Below are 17,500 nucleotides of genomic sequence, written 5' to 3' on the forward strand. Positions count from 1 at the left end.
TGAGGGTACCATTTGGGACTACTTCTTTGCAAGAACTCATACGGCCTTCTATCAGCATTCATTCAGGTCCTGCGAGACCAGGCCAGTAATCAAGGTGGTTGATGTCATTGAAATATTTATATTTACATTTGTTGCCCCACACTAAGTTTAAGTAACGCAATGCTACTTGGGATGGCCCGAAATTTGTACCATATTCAAAGAGCCCATCAGGTGGAAATATATATTTTTTGAACACCAATCAAACAGCTTCTCCAGTTAGCCTGTCAGATTGTTAATGGGCAGAAATTATTCACCAGTCCATTTATGGTATGACCATGTAGTCTGCATGCGAGTTCCTATGAACACCTTATAGAAAATACTGTCTGTTTTTTCTATTCTTCCAGAACGTTTAAGTGGGTATCAAGTACCATTTATTCATGATGGTAAAGGTTCCCCCATCCTATGATATAACCAGGGCACAACCTAGAACTTCTGTGGTGGGTTCTGGATTTACTTCAAGGCAAATTGCTGAAATCCTTGGTGTGTCACAGTCCACTGTGAGACGGCGACTAAGGCAAGGTTCAGCCAATCTCTAATGCTTAATACATATTTGTGCATGCCATAAAATTACTGTAAATGTTCATGTGAGCACAGGGGTTAAAACAGAAGTCATGACTTCCAAATGTCTTAAATTGAAGTCAAGTTGCCTCATGTTTTCATCTTAACAAGTGGCTATCAGGAAACTATAGAGTGGACACATGGATATCTTTGGAGCCTAAAGGAGTCATGAACGGCCTTTTTATTATTTTGTACTGTTATCTGAGGTCTTATACATGTTATCAAGACTTTTGCATCAAAAAAAAAACACCATAATTTAGAAGTAATTAACTATTTTCTGTCCGTTTTTAACCCCCCCTCATCAGAACGCTCTGTTTGAATTGGCCTGGAGGATGTAGACTTGGAAGTAAATCCCACGGCTATTATTGGCAAACAGTTGCTTTGTAATGCAAAAAAAAAAAAAAAAAAAAATGTAAATCCCCTAGAACCTAAAGAAATATCATAACCTTGGGGTAAGGGGACTTTGTAATATATTTATAAATAAAATAATGGCATAAAATTAAATGGTTAACAATATTAAGTAACTGCTTTGTCCAAATCTTCCCCTTTAAACAGAATCTTTCATCTCAAATCGTTCAAAGACGCTATGCACAGATTACGGATCAGGAGCTTGACAGCATGGTCATTGATGCTGTCGGTCAAAAAACCTATCTAATTGGACCTGAATCTGTGAGGGCTGCCAGTTAAGCTCAGCAGATGTGCTTGTACAGAGGAGGAGGGTGTGAGGGCAAGTATGCTTCGAACCAATACAGATGCAGCTGGTTTTGAGAGCTAAATCCCTCACAAAGACTACAGCGCCAGAACATATCGCCCACCCCCCCGACGGAGCTGGTCCAAACTCTCTCTGGCACCTAGACGGTTATCACAAACTCATAAGGTAATGATTAATTTTCTTAACATCTGCAAAAAATAAACTTTACAATTAATTAAAACCTATTTAATATGGTAGTTTACTTGGTATTCATCCAATCGTCATGTTTACAGTTGTTTTGACTGGTAATTGTGGTAGATGTGTTGGAGCCATACATCAAGCTAGACAAATACTAGACAATTTTCGTAATCCATATTATATAGTTTCATAGTAAGACATTGTTTTCAAGGATTTGCATTATAATGACTTTATCAGCTATGTAATATTCCTTCATATTCATATTAACTACTAGAGAAAGAGCTGCATGGTAATTTAAAAAATACTTTGCTTTCAAAGGTGGCGGATTGTGATTCATGGATCGATTGATGGCTACAGTCGGCTTGTGGTTTTCCTTGTTGCATCCAACAACAATCGCAGCAGTACAGTCCTGCAACATTTCAGCACAGCAGTCACCCAGTATGGTGTGCCATCACAAGTGCGTTGTGATTACGGTGGAGCGAGAATGTTGATGTGTGTCTCTTCATGAATGTCTTCCGTGGAATGGGCACAAGGAGTGTTCTAAGATGGTCAGAGTACACACAATCAAAGGATCGAGAGGTTTTGGGGTGGGTGATCTTTGGTCCTGGCATGATCAATGTGTACCATAGCCTCTTTTACATTCCTGGAGTCTGAGGGGATCATTGATCCTGCCAATGAACTGCACATGTGGGCTTTGCAGTATGTGTATCTCCCGAGAATAAACAGGGATCTCAGAATTTTCCGCCGTCGTTGGAATAATCATGGCCTGCGCACTGAGGGATTTAGTACACCAGTACAGCTGTATGTCCGAGCATGCCTGCGGTTGCAGAACAGGCCCTTAAGAGCCATTCAGGATGTATTTGAAGGACCTGTCAATGCCCCACAACTTCAGGGTGATGTTCTACCACAGGGACCAGAACCAGCAATGGCACACACCTGAGTACCATAATGCCGATCCTCTATGGAGAGAGGACATTAATGTCCCTGAAAGCCTGTTCAATCTAAATGAAGGTGATGTTCATCAACTCCAGCGCTTGGTGGATCCTCTGGGTGTCTCCAGGGATGGCATGGGTGTTGACCTTCTTCAGATGACAATTATGTTCCTGCAGTCTGCAGTTCATCCATATACCGTTAATACTGTAGCTTTGTGACAATTTTTTTAACAGTACTTGTAAGTTCTATGTATTGGTCTAAGTCATTGTAAGCTACTTGGCCATTCTTGACAGTACAGGTACATAGGTTTAGCTTGTGTTTGTGTGATGTTGACTGCATTGCACATTAGCCTTTTTTTTAAATGTGTCCCTGAATGCGTATGGAGGTCCTTGTTAAAGGGTAATTGAGTTTTTGTTATTCTGTTATCTGGCATATTATTTGGCAGTAAATTGTTCATACAATAATTAAAACGACAAACAGTAAAATTTCAAATAAATTTATTAATATGCGTTTATACTCTTGTCTAAGTGTCCATCATATAAGGTGTGATTTATAATACATTAGTTTTATAAAGATTTAATTAATTTGCAAATATTTAATTAATGCATTTGTAGTTTTTTGTTTTACACTTTACGTTGTTAATTACATTATTAAAGTCATGAATATTATGTTTTTAAATAAGTATAATATCATCCAATAATAACGATATAATTACGCGCGAAATGGTTTGCGTAAGTCTGGGAAATCCGGCCATGACAAATAGGATGATGGGAAAACGTGGTCTGCATAGAGCACATGGCTAGCTACATACTTAAGTGATAGTGGAGAAAGATCAGCCTTCAGCTTGTTATAGAAGAGAAAGAACATGTCAGATCAGAGGTACAGATCACGTCTCATAAGTTTACGATCACAGATAAATGCTAACTTTGATAGGTTAATAGGACAAGCAAGTCTGGCAAACGAGGACCAAGAAGGCAGTCTTATTGAAAGGTATTTTATTGAGGCTACTGTAAAACAATGTGTAGTCATAAGAATACTTGCAAGAGAGTTAATTTATTTTATGTATAACCTAGCCATAAATGTAAATTGTGATTGAACATCCTGCGCGCGCTCCCGCGGACAGCAATCGTATGAACCGATCACTTTTTTGGCAAGACACCTGTAGCTTAAAGAAATCTTCAGTCATGTGAGCATAATTGAAGGGTTAATGTATAACGTTAGCGATAATCTAAAACCACATGTCCAAATTAGTGTAACGTTTTTACTTGTAGGTTGCGAGAATTCAGAAATGAGACAAATCCAAGACCTCCAAGGAGGAGAAGGAGGAGGCCCAACCCCGCCGCGCGTACGATAAGGGTACGCTTGGGATTCATTGAAGAGGGGACAAATCGTCCAGTTGCTCGAGGTATATATTGAGTTGATTGAAATAATAAGTTTTCAACAGTTGGAGGTCAAACGAATATGTAGAATCTTTGGTCACTACTTTTAAATTAAGTTTTTGTACAATAGAAAATATAACTGACATTTTCAAAAGCTGAATTTTTTTTAACTCAATATTATACGTAATTGTAAAGCAGAATAATAGTTAAAAAGCTCCTGAATAATCAGTGAAATAATTAGCGAGTATTCGAGTAATTGTTCTAATAATCGTTAGGTTACATTAATTGATTATCAAAATAATCATTTGTTGCAGCCCTATAGTCTATTTTTCAATCAGTGTTTGACTTGGCCATAGGTTTTTGGACACAGGATTTGGAATTGGACTTTGATTTTTTTTTTTTTCCTATGTTTTAATTGCAGAGAGCCAGGGTATTGTAAATCTGTATGTGCCTTTGGACCAGACAGAGGAGGAGTTTGTCAGTGAAATAAGGCGTGTTTTCCCAATGCTTGGTGATAGAACATTCGAGCTTTGTCGGATGGATGCCCATCATAACATCATCATCCTGAATTTGCCTGGCATCACACCACGTGACATAAAAGAGTGCCTTGAATTGAATAGGTCTGCGGTTTATGTCAGAATCAAGGTAACCCATTTTGTATAGAACCAGAATTATCTATTGCTACCTTTTTTGATGTATTTAACTACTCCATATGAATACTCCGTTTTTGAAACATTGATGGATTTATACATCATTACGCAGTTTTACTAACCTGTCATTTATACACACAGGGCGAGGACCAACCTACTTTTAGTGTGCACAACCAGGCACCCTCACCTGTAACGCCAAATTCCAGTCCCTTTACCAGGCCAAGACTGTCAGACTCTCTGTTACCTGACAACAGCCATGTGCCCCCCACAGAAGAAAGACATGTGTACCTATCACCAGGAAGGATACCCTTAAGCACTGCACAGCAAATTAGAAATAGCTCAAGCAGATTGTCTAGTCAGGTGCATAATGATGTCAGTTGTGAGGATTCAGACTGTGTGTTTGTGGAGGTAAGTTGAACTTTGGAAGAATTATATAACTATTTGTAATTACAAATGTTGCAATCGTGATTGCAAAGAAGTCAAAGATAATTAGCCTCCAAGTCACAAAAGAGGCTGGATGAGGTTAAAATCTTTTAATTTAAGAGGTTACTCGTTTCCCCCTGGTGTTCAGAACTCTATTTTTAATTAAATGTGTATACCTTTGTGATTTTATGTATTTTCCCTCAATTGAGGAAACACACGACTGGCAGAGGCTAGAGGGCAAAATCCAGAGGTGCCATCTTTTGAACAGAGAGTGGAAGTGAGTTGCATCCGCTAACTGAAAAATTGTATATATGCAATCAGTTTAATTTATAGTTTGTTAGGACATATCCAGTGCTGAAATACTACACTGTGCTTAATTTTTGTGTCTAAGTCTGTGTTGCCACATAATTTGTGTGTTTTCATATAAAGACTGTAGAACAGACACGGACACTAAGGAGAAGCCAGGACATAGAATACCTGGAGGCCCTCAACAGAGACCAGCAAAGGGACCAGGAGAGGGCAAGTCCAAAAACGATGCAAATCCATTTGTTTTTCTTAGACATTCACTTTTTGGTTTTACTACTTTTCAGTTTAACTTAACTTTTAGGCGAGGGACATACTGAAGAGGTTATATTTACTGGATTGACACAATGCCATTTTATGTTTATAGTTGAGCTGTAAATTGGGGTTTAAATGTCATAAAATGTACAAGTAAACTCTGGCCGTAATACACTTCTCTGTTATTAGGAAGCGCAGAGATTGTCTTTGGAGTGTAGCGAGGAAGCTGCACAGTTGATGGAAGAGAGGAGACTGAATGTAAGTAAATTTGATCCTTTTGTAGAATTTGACAGTGAGCTGGACTTTTCCAAGACCAAAGTTATGTAAAATGTCATAGAAGACGAGGCAAGGACAATTTAATGAACATCTTTAGTTTCTGCTCATATAAGTATTCAAATTTGGGATGTGCTATATTAACAAAATTATATCTCAATACTTTCTGGGATTTTATCAGTAACAATAATTAGATGATATTTTGCTGAGTGCATTATTGTGCTGGTATCTTAAGGACTACCGTGGACAGCTGACTCCTAAAGTTTTTGATATAAATCATATTCTATTTGGTGGTTCACAGCAGTGATAGAAATTTATCTTTTCCAATAAGTTTAAATTGATTTGTACCTTATATGGGCATATTTACCGTTATAAAGCCATTTTATTACTAAAAGTGTGCATTATCTTTTGAGTCAAATTCTTACAGTCAGTTAGAATAGTAAAACATTTGGGCTGTTACCAAGCAAATTAAATCAGTATCAACAAAATTTGTCTTTGCAATGCAGAGGAAACACAGATGCTGCATCTAGATGCAGGACATAAATGCAGTTAACATGCAATGATTTATGCATTTGTAATGTTTTGATATTTAAACAAAATGTTAAAATACTGATATTTGAAATTGTTTAAAAACCGAAAAGATAGCTTTAATGTGAAATTAGAAATTAAAACCGCCAGTAGGTGGCAGCAAGTCACTGTTAATAAGGGAGTCACTGCGATTGTGTTACGGGACTGATCAGACATGCGGATCCATGTGCAAAGCTTTTAATAAAGATGAGGTCATAAACAGGCATAGATCAGGCGATGGCAAAATGACATGTAGAAGGCAAGGCAAGAGCAGTCCAGTAAACAAGCAAGGGTCAGTTGACGATGAACATAATCCAACAGGGCAAGACTAGAAAGATAATCCAGGTACAAAGCAAAAGGTTCAGGCAGGGGCAAACAGTATCCAAACAGGGCAAGACGAGAGAGGTAATCCAAAGTACACAGGCAATAATCAGAAGACGAGGAAACAGACAAGGCAAAGAAACTTAAAACAGGCTCCAAAACATAGTTTTCACAACTAGTGATAAGCACATACAATACTCTGCAGTTTGAAAGTGATCTCAGTGAGTGTTATATAGTGAATGTGTGATTGGTTACAGCTGTGTGCAATCAGTGCCTTCAGCTGTGTGTGTGTAAGTAGTGCAATGGGTGATGCGAACTGGAGTCGGGTGAAGTGCAACAGTTAGTGTGGGTGCAAGAGTCCATGTAGTGAGCGGGTGACCCCTGGTGGTGAGTTAACGGAAGTTCATAGACCAGATTTGTGACAGATTTAACCAAATCATTTAAATGGTTGATTCATTTAGGAACGAAACACCATCATGTTGCTCAGAATTTGGAATTTTTGGAATTATTTTTTTTTTTATAATTACAATAAATCTCTAAATTAACTTCTTGTTTATTGAACTGTTCAATATCACATTGGTAATGGTTTATTGAACTGTTCAACAACACAACATTAATAATCATGCCAATTTTCAGAGGGGAAAAAATGCATTCTTCATGTGATATCGATTAACTATATTAAATGATATAAAGCTATACATTTCTGTCTCCATATCTTGAATTTTGTGATCATTCTAAGTGTATTTTAATCAGATTTTAATAGACTGAATCATGCAGTGAAAGAACACACTATAAATGCGCATGCGCACTAGTTTTGATTAGACTTCATCATGTAATGTGTTTATGCACTCTGTAGATGTGTTTTGTATGTTTTTTTGCAATATACTCGAGAATGTAAAAAAAAAATACAATATTATCACAGACGATATATATTACACACCCCTAATTGAAATAATGATACATTTGACCTGGTAGTTAATTTACTGATGTTTTTGTAAATCCCACCTCAAGCACACATCTATTCTCAGTCCAGCCAAGGTTCAGATAGGTCCAGAAGCAAATCTCTCATTCTCCCCACCCATTGATAGATTTTTGGGACTGTATGTAAATCTCATCTTTACTTCTTTGATGATTACCAAAGCTGTGTTGTCTTGTTTTTTACAAGGCCTTACTGGAAAGACGCAGTCGCCTGTGTCCTGAACCTTTAGATGGCTTCAGAATCCAGCTCAAATACTGTGATGGTTCCATGAAGTCGAGGCGGTTCCTACCTACACAGTCATTGCAGGTGTTTCCTACTCCACTCTCTCATCTTGAGATTAACAAGCATGTTATTTCTCAATTGGTTCAAATTTACCAAAATGTTGTTTGCTAAGATCTCTTGATATTTAAATTAAGTTGAGCTATTTTGCAGTACAGTACCAGACAAAAGTTTGGACTCAGTTTCCCATCCAAGAAAATGGGAAAGAGTGTCAAAACTTTTGACTAGTACTGTACATGAACCTCTGTATAGGCTATAAGTGTGTATGTTTTTCCTGGTATCTGTTTTTTTTATGTTTTTATGTTTTGTTTTGTTTTTTTGTATTTAAATAGAACCTTATGGATTACGCTGGCAATGACGACTCGGCCAGTGAAATATTCTGGTTGAGCATGCCAAGTGCAGGCACACGGCTATCAAGCACTATGACTGGAACTCTTGAAGAACATAACTTTACTACACCTTGCACATTATTTGTTCAGTGGTTGGAAGGAGAGGAGGTGGAAGTATGTTATTTATTTCAGTGTTGTTTCCTTGTTTTTAAAAAACAGTCTTATTTTGGTTGTGTGGGGTGCTAATACTTTAGCTTTAAAAGGTAATAATGGACCTTTATGACTTTTTTGACTTCACAGTTTACCTCAACTAGATTCAGACTCTGTTCATTGAAAATTACTGAAATAATTCACTGTCTGAATTATATACAGCAAATCCGTTTCAACTCTCCAAATCCTGAATCCAACATTGATGAATGGCCAGAGGAGGACCTCATTGGCCAAATAGACTCATCAGTAAACACCAAGTAAACACCCACTCTCGACTCATTTCATTTTCTTCTTGTGATTCCTTACAACCTTAGGCTGTGTGTCCACCAAAGCGTTTTTGCCAACTGAAAATGCCAGGTGCTCTGCTGAAAATTCCTTGCTGTTAGCGCTTGAGAGTGCGTCTGTGGCGCAGCGTTTTGTTTGATACGGAATATCCACGGAAGTGTACCTAGTATCTGATTCTGCATATATTTTAATTCTCAATATAAAATGTAATTACTTGCTCTGGCCCTTGTTTAAAATTATTTTGTTCCATTGTTGTACTTCTTGTGGTCTGTTGCTGTTGCTGAACAAGCAGGTTGTAAAGATTGGTTGTGTGGCATTAGTCCCGCCCATCCTCCACTTTGATTGGACGGCTAATTAGAAAGTGAAAGCATTGAGCGCTGCATTTTACCCAAAGTTGAACATTCTTCAACTCTGGGCGATAAGAAAAAACTTGCAGAGCGCACAAAAATACTCAACTCCCCATTGAAAACAACTGAAAAAATACATTAGATTTGGGGAAAAAATGCATTGGTGGACATGTGGTCTTCTCACAAATGTTATATCTCAGTAAAGTTGATTCATTTCTAAATTATTTTTGTACTCTCTTGTTCTCTTTCAGGCAACGTGCTATAGAGATACTCACAGAGCTCACCAACAAAATTAATTTGGAGGATCGACACACGTCAAATATGATTAATGCATGCAGAGATGACATTTATGGATCTGCAAAACGTGCATTCACTAGACGCCTGTTCGACCCATATAAGCCACTGGGAGTCGTGTTTATGGATCTTGGCAATAACGCAGAAGGGGCAGTGGATGATGGTGGGCCAACAAGGGAATTTTGTTGTCTCCTAATGAAGGATATACAGAACAGGTGCCTGTTTGAAGGGCCAGATCATTCAAAATTACTGGCCCTGGATAGTCATGGTAAGCATTTTGTTATATTTATATTTATTCAAGGGTCCAATCCATGCAAGGGGTGGTCAACCCGCTAATTTTCTTAGGCTTGATTGTGTTTATAAGGGTGCACTGTAACATGTTCATTCTTCGTTTCAAAAACAAAAAATCACATTATTGTTCACATATTTTACCTTTATTCTACACAGCTGTTTCCGTTCTCCTAAATCAGTCTGTTGAAGCATTTAGCTAGCTGGCTAGTGGAGCTAAACAGCACTGCCCTTTGTTTACATCTTTGCAACAACATACAATTAACAATAGAAGCTATTAATGAAAAACACAAAAACAAAGAATAAAAAATACAGGTTGTGGCCCATAAACAACAGCTGCTCTTAAAGTGGGAACTGCTTCATCTTTCAGGACAAGTTTTTGGTTGAATCCAGTGTTCTAACAAATAATGCATACCTATCAGATCATTCTACCAACATTGTATTTTTAATATTGTAAGGTTAGGTTCAGGGTTGGGGTAGATGTAGGCATTAATAAAGCCTCAAACCACATTAATATCCTGTTGGACACTCAAACTGATAGGTAGCATTTTTCACTCTCGAGAGGAAACTGTCCTTCGTAAAATGTGCAGTACAGGGAGCAATATTTGGATAATTTTCAACAGAGTTAAAAATACATTTTAACCATTGTTCCCTAAGTACAGTGTCCCTAGAAAGGCAGAGCAAAGAGACCCTGCAATAGTGGCGAAAATAACAGTCTTTTGACGTCATGGCAACAACACTCTACAACACACTACAGTCTTCCTCTTCTCTGAAGTAGCCCAACATGGCCTAACCCCCTTTATTGCGTGTTCCCAGGGGCAGGGTTTATGTAAATTTTAGAGTTTGTGATGCCACCAACTCAAGAAATAGCTCACTGTAGTCCCTACCAGCCATTTGTTGTAGGCCTTACATATCAAATTCTGTAAAAGACAATTTCTCTCTTAGCATTGAACTTTGAGACAAATTTTGACAAATGTGAATACAAATGTCTGTTTGAAACTTTTTCAGCCATCTCAAAAGGGGATTACAAATTGCGTCGGAAAAATGATCAGTATCTGCCTGATTCATGGTGGTGTAGCACCCCACTTCTTTGCACCACGACTGTTCAGTCTGGTTGTGGGTGAGGCTACAGAAGATGTGGACCTGACAGAAATTGTTGATGAGGTGTTCAGGAGCCAGCTGCAGAAGGCACGTGTATTTGTTAATGCTGATACCAAGTCCTGGATAATACAGTGTTTCTGCCAAAGTAGAAGTTGATATGTTACTAAGAATAAACTATTTTTTTAGATCCAAGATGCCATAACCATCGAGGAGACCAGGGAGGCTTTAGAAGAGGCTTCAAACAGCCTTTCTCTCCTTGGGTCTTTAAACATCCAGTGTCGGACTCTGGAAGACAGGGAGATAGTCGTCCAGTGTGCAGCGAAGTTCTACCTGGAGGGGCGACTTAATGCTTGCAATGGAACAGTTGAGTCAAGAATTTCATATTTGGGACACATTTTGCCAACAAGATGACTGCTCATAAAAGTAATAACTTAATTGATTTAAGAAAAAAAAAAAAGACAAAAACATGAACAAATTATTTAAGATGTGAAAATAGTAGAAATCACAACAAACAAACCAAGATCAGATATATGAATTTTACAGACTGATTATGGGTTAATAATTATATTAACATTAATTATTGTAAAATGCTTAAACACAAATGTAGCTACTTTTTTACCCACAACATTTGGAAATGTAAAAAAAAAGCACAGGTTATATGAACTTAAGTTTAATGACATTTGGTAGCATTCAAAAGTACATTAACAAATAAGCTTTTAATGATTGTGTAATTTCTGTTCAAAATAATTTGTAGATTTGAAAGTTTAATGACATTTGTAAGCATTAATTAATGATCCATTAAGCATTATATGTTTGTTAATGATTTATTAATGAAACTCTAAATCATTATAGTTTGACAGATGGTTTACAGAGTACACGATCATATGAACTGAAACTTTAATGACATAATAACAAGTACGTTAGTAAACATTAAAAAGCATATATTTCTAGCTATGTGAATATACATTAACTAAAGATCTGTTAAGCATTATATAAATGTTTGTTATTGATTTAATAAGAAAAGTTATTATAAAGTGTTACCAAACTTATTAATTAGTTGCTAATGTGTGTGTGAAATGAAAACAATTATCTCATTGTTACACACTGTAGGTTTGTGGATGGTCTGGGATGTTTAGGGTTGCATGCTGCAATAAAGGCAAATCCTAAACATATTCGATATCTGTTCCTGGCCAAAGAGGACCCGCTGACTGCCCAGGACCTTATTGATGTATTCAGCCCACACTTTGCAGAGGAGGGAAGCAATCACAGACGCAGTGAAATAAGAACATATGCCTGGTTCCGTGACTTCTTGCTAGATGTGGAAGGTATGATGTCAGTAGTAAGCAAAGCTATATAGCCAAAACCTAGTTTCAGATATTTTTTATGATGTTTATATTATTTTCCACAGGTGGAGAAATGCAAGTGGACCAAAGTAAATGCCTTACTCTGCAAGAGGTTCTTGCCTTTGCTTCTGGGCTGGAAGAGTTGCCCCCACTGGGATTCAAAAACCAGCCAATCATTGAATTCATACATACTGACCGCAAATTTCCTGAAGCCAACACATGTGATGTAGTCCTCCGCCTACCAGTACACAGGAGCTATGAGGAGTTCAGCAACCACATGTGCAGTGGGATTTTGCAGGCCACAGAGTTTGGAATGGCATAAAAGTCATGTTCTTTGTGTTTTTTTGTTTGTTCTATCAGATTCTAATCAAACTGAAGTCATTCAAATAAAGAAGTATTCCCAACCCAGAGTTGATTATTCAAAACGAGTCATATCCTCCGGTTTTGTGTGCAATTCTTGGATAGCATTATATTGTAGACTAATCTAATAAACCTAATGACCATAATAAACATGTAGCTACAATAAAAACAATATTTAAGACAATGTTTTATCATCCTTCAGAAGCGTGCAGATCCTCATTTATATCAGGACTGGCGACACCAGCAGTGCACAATGTAACGATAACTTGTATACCAGGAAAACATTTTTTCACGTTTTTATGATATGTCATTATTAAAAAAAAATTAAACAAAAACATTAAAATGTGTCGTTTAAACGACATAACATCTCATTATGACCGAGTGGGAAAAAAATAATATGTATGCGGCAGCAATGCCTTACCGTAATACCCCATATATAGCGGACAAAGCATTACAGACTCGTGCCCTATGAAGTGAGCACACGCTTTCGACGTGCCATTTTGAAAACACTAGGAGAGCGCGCGTTCCTTTCGCCTGTTTGGATACTTAAGAAGACGTTTTCACCGCCAGTTTGGTTGACCTGTTTACACGTTAAAAACGCGCGTTTTGTCCGACTCAAAACGCACGTCTTGGACGCCCGTTTCTATTATGATAAACGCACGTCAAAAACGCGCGTTTTTGGTGACCCCAAAGCGCGCGTCAAGAACGCTCGTTTTTACAGCAAATCACACGTCGACCACTAAATCTCTGATACACAAAAACGCGCGTTTCTGACGCGCGTTTTCCGCAATCCCAAAGCGCACGCTAAGAACGCGCGTTTTTATGGCAAATCGCGCGTCAAGGACGCGCGTTTTGCTGTTAAATCGCACGCTTTTGACGTGTCAGTGTGCAATCAGACGCCCGAGCAGGCGTTTATGACTACTTTGGCTTGCCATAAATTCGCCTCATTCGCGCGAATGACGCGAATTGAGCGTCTGGCGCGAATGTGCTTTTTGTGCGTTTATGTGTTTGACGCGAATTCGCGTCTGCCGCCCGAGTTGAAAAATTTGAACTTTGGCGTCAATTCGCGCCGCGTTAACCAATCAGGAGTCACTCATTCAACATGGAGGAACGAATGATGTTGTCAGTGAGCAGTCAACCGGAGCTATATGACAAACGTTCATATTTCTATAGAGACAGGAATAAAAAGAAACTCGCTTGGAAGAGTGTGTTGTAAATACACATTTAACTTTTGAGTCACTTACATGTTTATCGACCCGCGGCCTTCCCACCGTTTTTTACAAGTATTTTCCCCCTACTTTTCGCTAACAAGATAATGTGTTTATTCAGAGGACGTGTGCAGAAAAAAGTGGAAAAGCCTCGAATGCTCGATCAACATCAGCCATCATACACACAAACAAACCGCCTAGCACTTGCCCCTCCCACAAGAAGCGGATTTCGCCTCGGACGCGCGTCAATTTCGCTTTAACTTTTGCTTTCTACGCGCGTCTATTTCGCTCTAGACGCGCGAATGCATTCAAAATGTTCAAGCGACAAACTAGACGCGGTAGACGCGAATTTGAAGCTCTATTCGCGTTTGGTGTGAACGCAGCATAACCCTGTTAGTTGATGTAACAGGTAGACTACCATACATAATATGAATGGATAAATAAATAAACCCTCAAAAACTCACTAGGAATCCACCATCTATATCATCTTTCCCTGAATCCCTCTCTCTCTCACTCTGCACATCTAGTTTCTCTGCTATATGAAATAAGCACTTTCAATAATCTATATTAATTGTGCAGCCATCAGTTGTATGTCCCCATGATCACAGTCCTACTACTGATGATCTTATAAATCATAAAAGCACATATTGTTCTAAGAGTATAGCCAGCATGTTTAGTTTTGCTTATAGCTTAAACTTTACCGGAAGGTTCCTGCTCTGACTCAAAAGCTGAACTGTCCACTCCCTTTTGTTCAACAGCAGGAGCACTTGGAGCACTAGTGCTACTGTTGCTTCCTTCGTCACCTTCAAAATAAATAAATAAACATTGTAGACTAGACTACATATTGTAGGCTAGAAATGGAAAATAAAAATTTCTGGTCAAATTTGGCACTAAAAAAATACTGTGTCCCCATATGTAACACAGTGTGCTAGTTTGTCATAAAGATGCTATTTTAAAACTTCTATCATTATATATATTTGTAATTTTTTTTAGAATAGTTTTTATATATTGTAAGTCTCTTTGGATGAAAGCGTCCGTCTGCCAAATGATTACGTAAATATATGGGGTAGAACAGTTCAACTTTTTCACGGTTTGTTTTGTTTTTACGGTTTTAGAGTCGGTTTCGGTACCGTTGTATGTGCTATGTTTATGGAAAAAAACTATACTTTCAAAAAAATATATATTTTTATCATATTATTAAGAATATTCTAACTACAAGCAACAGCACAAATAAATACAATAGAGTAAAGCTACAAATAAAAAAACTGACTTTCAGGGTTTTTTAGGTAGGTATAGCATAGTTTTTAGGAACATAAATTGAATAAAGTAATCAAATGTAAAACAGCATTGCATTTTGGACTACAAATTAAAGATAAATCTTTATTAAAGTTACAAAAGCTTTTGAATCAAGATTAGTGAGTGATTTCTTTGTTGTTCCTGTTCGATTAATATAAAGACTGTCACTTTAAAAGAATGCACTGATCCAGTGTTCGTATTCGTATTGAACAAGAGTGAATGGTTTGGCCACGGGGTTTTTTTTTTTTTCATCGCTGTTGTTGTAATGTCTGGGAAGCCAGAATGTTCATCCATCAACAGAAACATATATTAACTGAACCCTGTTTGTTTTACGTGTTATTTATAGTAAACCATATTACAGATGCTTTGTCAGATTTAAGTTGAACAGCGGTCCCAGCGCGTGCCGAACCGTGTGTGGAGAACCGAACAGTTCGATTTTTTCAGTGAACCGTCCCACCCCTAGTAAATATAATGTAAATGTAATGCTGACCGACCTGCTCCCTTACTGGTGAACATGGCTGGGATTTTGCATCAACTTAATGCTTCTGTGGCCAGGGCTTTTCTCTTTTTTTATACGTTCCCGCTCTGCTCCTCCTTTGCTTTTACGCTCCGTTTTTAGCACGGTTTTCTAAGATGAAGCCTGCCTCTGGATATAGCCAATTAGGCAGTGCTTCGCTGATGTTTGGTCATGTGATGGTGTCATTTTCACTCCGCGATCGCCTGATTCGTAGATTCATAAATCCGTAAATTAATTCGCAGTTGCATCCCAGCCTATTGCAAGTCAGCCTGATCGACTGCACAGCGGCAGCCGGCAGGCCAGAATGACCATCAGGCCACCGGGAAATGGCCTGCTCCCGATGGCCAGTCCGCCCCTGAATATAATGTGCGAGCGCGAATCTCTCTGCTCGCGCGCGGGAACTGGGCGCGCGCTCTCAGATACACGTTGCTCTTGTAAGAATTTTCTCTGGGCTCCCTCAGAGAGTATGCCTGCACTTAAACCCGTGTTCAGTGCAATCGCGAATCTCTCCTCTTCGCTTAAAGTAAGCGTGTATGTGCTTAGACTGTGTCCCGTGCGTTCGCGCATGGCCAAGTACTCTTCTCTTCGAATTCTTTCTCTTTGCTCTTGGCATAAACGCTGTCAAAACGGCAACAACCAATCAGAAATAGGCTTCAACGGCTGACCAATGAAAACGCGACATCGTACATGGAATCTTATTGGTTGATATTGAACCGCACATGGAACACATGGAATAAGTTCACTGAAGTTCAATCAAGACGAGCCGAGATGGATCCGCCGAATCGACGATCTCATGTAACCAGTTTTATTTGTTTTGATGTTAAATATGTCAAATGTATCTTAGAAATGTCTGGGAAGAGGGCGATTGGATTATTTTACATATAAATTACCTAGACTGTCAACCACATTGTTCACACTACGTGCCATGCCCATTGAAAGTGAGATTTTTTTAGCCAAATATATTTGAAAGCGGATTCCAAAAGGCAAAAATAGTATTTTATGTCTGATAATTAACACACTGTCTCGTGCAATCACACCAGTGATTAAACATTAAGTACGTAGCGAGATCAACTGCTAAATTCAAATCTGAACAAATATTTCGGGGGAATAAGATAAGGGGGCAAAATGCCCCAGTAAAATTATGTTATCTATGGCTGTCACGAATGAAGTGATGTGAAATTAATGAAAAGTGTCATCTGCAGTGGATTTTCTTTATCGCGGATTGCAGCGTTGAGTGTTATAATCAATCACGCACTGTTTATTTTTATTATTATTATTTATTTATTTTTAATTTTATCTAAAAAATCTCACTTTCAATGGGCATGGCACGTAGTGTGAACAATGTGGTTGACAGTCTAGGTAATTTATGTGTAAAATAATCCAATCACCCTCTTCCCAGACATTTCTAAGATACATTTGACATATTTAAAATAAAAACAAATAAAACTGGTTACCTGAGATCGTCGATTCGGCGCATCCATCTCGGCTCGTCTTGATTGAACTTCAGTGAACTTATTCCATGATGGGTCGTTCGCGAATGAGCCGACTCGCATATCTGAAGAGCCGACTCTTTTTAAAAAAATATATATATAGCCTATAGAAATTAAATCATTATGTAATAATGAAACAATGGATGCATTTTATTTTATTTAAAATAATTGACTAATTCAAAGAACAAAAAAAATATTATATAGGCCTAAAGGCGCACATATTCGTTTCGACTGTCTGATCAGCCTCACATTCTGTTCCTGTCAATCATACACGAGGTGTCAACTAATTATATGGCATGAGGGAGGGGCCGAGCCATCACACACACAGTGTCAAACTCGGAGAAGAAACCGCATCAGCCCCTCGAAAGTAAGGCAGCTTGCATTTCTGAATGCAAATCTCTCATAAAATAAAAATAATGATCAGCATTGTGTGTGTGTGTGTGTGTGTGTTCATGCTAGTTATACAAAACATAACTAGTGAGATAGTTCATGCTGGTTATATAACATGCCAAAAAAGATGGACCAGTTTAATCCTTTCAGTTATTTTTCTTTAATATGGGTTCTATTATGTTGTTCAGATTCAG

At 38.1% G+C, this 17,500-nt stretch overlaps 1 protein-coding gene and 1 long non-coding RNA gene across 2 annotated transcripts in view; one reads left to right on the top strand and one right to left on the bottom strand.

Moving 5' to 3' along the window:
- LOC109080975 (rab3 GTPase-activating protein catalytic subunit-like) overlaps positions 1–17,500 on the bottom strand; it is a 64,733-nt gene that overhangs the window by 11,138 nt on the left and 36,095 nt on the right. The gene's annotated exons all lie outside the window — the stretch shown is intronic.
- LOC122146179 lies at positions 3,033–4,887 on the top strand. The gene is made up of 3 exons (XR_006160877.1): positions 3,033–3,824; positions 4,220–4,443; positions 4,590–4,887. It is a non-coding gene; the product is annotated as an uncharacterized LOC122146179 (long non-coding RNA).

This window comes from Cyprinus carpio, chromosome A9 (genome assembly GCF_018340385.1).
Source record: "Cyprinus carpio isolate SPL01 chromosome A9, ASM1834038v1, whole genome shotgun sequence".
In the NCBI taxonomy this organism is placed as follows: domain Eukaryota; kingdom Metazoa; phylum Chordata; class Actinopteri; order Cypriniformes; family Cyprinidae; genus Cyprinus; species Cyprinus carpio.